The sequence below is a fragment of the Formica exsecta genome, unplaced genomic scaffold (assembly GCF_003651465.1).
Source record: "Formica exsecta isolate Colony F162 unplaced genomic scaffold, ASM365146v1 scaffold1855, whole genome shotgun sequence".
NCBI classification, from domain to species: Eukaryota; Metazoa; Arthropoda; class Insecta; order Hymenoptera; family Formicidae; genus Formica; species Formica exsecta.
The window spans coordinates 38,827-43,502 of NW_021849164.1; positions in this window are offsets into that span (position 1 = coordinate 38,827).

Sequence of the window (4,676 nt, forward strand, 5' to 3'; positions counted from 1 at the left end):
AAGTATCGATAGTAAGAAAGCAAGAAATCATCAAGTCTAATAGGCTCCCGTGTCTTACATATTTTGTATTTGTTCACTCTATTATCTATTATCTTACTATTATTATTAATCATCATATAATATTTAATTGCAGGTACAATTTCAACTATAATTTAAACATATATATATATATCCACATATATACGCAAGTATAAAATTCTCAAAAAGTGGGTGCTTATTAGCCTTGTTGCATTACTGCTGTCACGAGAGGCCAGAAAGCATTTTCAGGCCGTATTTCGGCCGTAAAGCGATACGCTAGAGGAACAAGGATAGCACGCGATTGTCGCTCCTTGTCTGATATTATCTCCCAACAATCGCATCCGTGTGCTCAACGTGTCGGTGTGTGCCTTCACGGACGCTACACACATACGCGATGAAAGAGAGACAAAGACAGCGCATCATCTCTCTTTGTCAAACGATCAGTGTACTACCAGCATCGACAATATCGAAAAGTGGATGTAGCACGGACATGAACCAAAATCGAAAAGTGGATGTAGCATGGACATGAACCAATCGGCTGTTTTATCGGCTCCGAAAGTGGATGTGGCCATATAGTTCCAGGCGGCGTAAAATGGATGTACGTGACGCTAGTGTACGACCTAGAAAAAGCGTTACACGAAAAACGGCAGCGTGGCGACTCTCATTCTTCTCTCTGATCATGTGCATCATGCATGAAACGGAACGCAGCCAAAGTTCGAACAGCTGTTGACATTGGGTCTGTTCATAGACATAGTATATCTAGACCGAGCGTTTGCTTTTATTTAAGGAGTGGGGGCCGATGCCCACGTAGAAAAGGACATACTCTGTTTCGTGCCCCTTGCGTTCTCTGTCGCTCGCATGTAGCATGACGAAAGAGAGCGCTATGCTCTGTGCGAGCGAGAGAGAACGCAAGGGGCACGAAACAGAGTATGTCCTTTTCTACGTGGGCATCGGCCCCCACTCCTCAACACTCGGTCTAGATATACTATGTCTATGATCGAAGTAAACTACTGTGCGGCGCGGAGTAGTGACAGGTCATTAACTATGGCGAACATAGAAGGGAAAGCGATAGATCGAGTGAATTCAGTAATAGGACAAGGCGTAGAAGCGCGCGAAAAAGATCGATCGGTTGAAAGCGAACAAACCGGTGCGGAAAATTATAAAAGAACGCGGCAGAGAAATATAAAAAACAGGAAAAGAAAATTAGAAGCATTAGTTAATACGACATACATATTGCAGCAACAATTGATAGACTTCATGCATGATACATATAAGGACGAGCGCGAACGAACAAACATGTTACGCGATAGGCTAATTAGGCTAAGAAGAAGACAAAAAATTGTAATCCAGCGGCGAAAGCGGAAAAAAGAGACAGCGACGAACAAGGAAGACACCCGACAGAGGAAGGAGGCAGCCAATCCGGACAACTCGGAAGGAGCCGGAAAAAGCGAACGAACGGAGCAGACGAGAGATACCCAGACAAAACCAAGAATAACGCAACACTTGGTGGGAAAATTTATAGATCCAGGCGGAGGAGCGATCGAGACGAATCTGCTGGAGAACAAAACCAAACGGGACCAGCAGCAGACCTTGGACCTCGAAAACGAAAAATGGTTCGGGAGTACCAGCAGAAGGAAAACGTGGTGCCCAATCAACAAAGGGGGGACCATGACGGAAGCCCGGTGGGAAGGATTGCGAGGCATAAAAATCACAGTATGCGATCGGAGAATCACTCACCGGTGAGAAAGAAAAGTAGGGCGATGAGAATCGTATCCAGCGAAGATGAGGCCGACAACGAAAACTAGATCACATCAGATCGCATCAACCACAGCCCGCTTTTAGGGAAAGTTCACTCGAAATACGTGCCGAATTTCGAGAAAACTTTAGAAGGGTGCATGCGATCGACCGGATCGGTCCCCGTTGACGAGATACGCGGGGGTGCCTGGAAAAGCAAGGAGGACAGCATAGGACGTCATCCAAGGGAATGCGGAAGCAGCCCGGAGAGGAAGGACGACCTGAGGGAAGATTTGGAGCATCGACGGAGGGCCGTCTGAGTCCAGAGCAGCATTAGAATATAAGAGTAGCAATAAGAAGCGCGAATTAATAGAAATAGTTCATTAAATATATTAATAGTTATTATTACAAGGCAATAGAAGCCGGATAACAGTAAATTGATTTTAGTTAATTATCATTATAACGCGATAGAAGCCGCAGTGCGGTAAATTGATTTGAATCAATGATTTTAAGAGTCTAAAGATTTTCTGTTGATAGAGAGTAGTTAATCTATCCGAATAGGTGGCTGGAGAATGAGATGTTTATTTAGTTGCGTTATTATTTGTCTTGTCAATTGTGATAATCGATTTGAATACCTGAAACAATTAAGAAGTCATTATATTAAATATATACGCGTTAAGAAATTATTATATTTAAACTGTTCATTAAGTATAGGGATTTATAACTAGATTAAGATGTACATACATATGATGTTATTATTATCATTACTTACCTGCGCAGAGTCACCTGTAAATACTTACATGTAGCGGAGTTGATCCGTAGGAGTCCAAGGATACCTGTAAAAGAATGAATTGTTAAGAGAATGTATGGATGCATCTGGGACACCCGGTATGTAGAAAGCATGACGCGCGAAGCGGTGCGACGAGCGGCGCGAACGGAGGCGCGCAACCGAAGTGCGCATGTAGGGAGTGAAGCGATGTGCGAGATCCGGAAGCGAGACTCGGGGTCAGTCGGCGCGAGGCGATAGTTGAGCAAACACGTTATTCCGTTGTACAGTTAAGACCCGCGAACGGCGCGTGATCCAAAATTAAAGTAGAAGATTGTAATAAAGAGTTTGATTCTGAATAATTGTTCGAATACATAGTCAAGCCCAAGGTGGCACAGTTTGTGATAAAATACACAGTCAATAATTAATAATAAATACGTTTATTTGATAATTCAAATCAGTGATTTTTCATTTCGATTCCGGGACCCGAGGTGTATTCTTCCACAGGATCTTCAGGCTTAGCAGCGCTCGGCGTTCCAATTCGAGAAAGATTTCCTTCGACGAGGTGATTATTCCGGCGAGAGGTGGTCATAACCAGGGAGTCTCGATATTCTCGGCCAACCCAGATAGTATAGCGCCCGTCGAAGCCTATTCCTTGCTGTTTGGAGGGTAAAAACAGCTGGCGACCGTTTGAAGGACATAAAGTTCCAATTTAATACAAAGTAAAGTAAGTAAGAAGCCGGCACGTCCGGTCACAACCTAACCTAACCTGTTTGCACATAAACTCAAAGTGCCCCAACTGGTCCTAGCTAATACTGCCTCCGTAATCAATAATCCCATCCTAGGCCACCCTCTTCTTTCCCTTACCACCCTTCCCCCCTGTGGCTCCTGCCCTTCCCAACCTCCCTCCATAATCCCCCCAACATGTTCGTGTTCATGTATGTATGTATATGATTGTGTACATATAGATGTGTGTGTGTATGTGTATGTATGTTTATGTATGCGTGTGTATGTATATGTATGTGTATTCTTAACTGTGTGAGATTAAAATTAATTATTAATTACTTAATTTTTGTTTAAATTAACTCTAAGTATAGACTTAATATAATCAAGCCCACCTTGAGTTTCTGAACGTAAATATACCCTGTGCTTCTATATATATAAGAACCCCCCTTCCCCCCTTCCCCCCTTCCCATATTAACGGCCAAGAACTCCTTGATGTTATACTGATACAACACCAGAGTTCCGCCGAGGAAGACCCAGGCGAGGATCTGCATCGATGTCACCCCGTTAGGTGATCTTCCAAATGGACGTGCATGAGTACAAGTACCACCCGTTACCATGACGAATAAAGATTGGTGGAAATTGACCATGGACGTCAATACCCGAAAACACACACATACAAATGGACGTACATAGGTACCACCGAAACACCTGTTACCGTGTCGGATAAAGAATGATGGAAGTTGACCATGGACATCAACACTCGAAACACACACACGCGAGACGATCGTAGAAGTGGATGAGTAGAATGAAATGAAATGAATAGATGAATGAATGAATGAATAAATGAATGAGTGAGTGAATGCCCGAGTGAATAAATGAGTGAATAAATGGATGAATTAGTGAATGTATGAACGAATGAATGAATGAATGGATAAATGAATAAATGAATGAATAATGAATAAATGTGTTGTGCCTCTCCGGGTACAACGGGAATTTTGAGGATGATCCAAGGGTTCGGTTCGTCTTAGGAGTTGGGACTCCGAGTGTCGAGAAACACGAGGCAGAGATTCCGTGCAAAAAGATTTATTTGTACAGCTTACGTATCGTAGAGTTCGGTTTGGTGATGCTTCGGCGATGTAACAATGTCGGCGTTTACAGAATCTCACAGTTTCTTCAAGTATACGCATCACCACTTAGTTTCGGAATACGGCCCCGAGGTACTCGTTATCTCTCTTTTTATGGTCCAAAAGTAGGTGATTTTTCGGTACTAGGTCGCGATGTCTTAATTGCATATTGCAACGAATTGCATATCTTGCATTTAATCGCAACATATACACATGCACGCACGCACGCACGCGTGCACACACGTGCAATGCGCAAACGCGCATACAAGAAAAATACAGCTCAATTTTCAGAAAAGCATTTTAAAGAG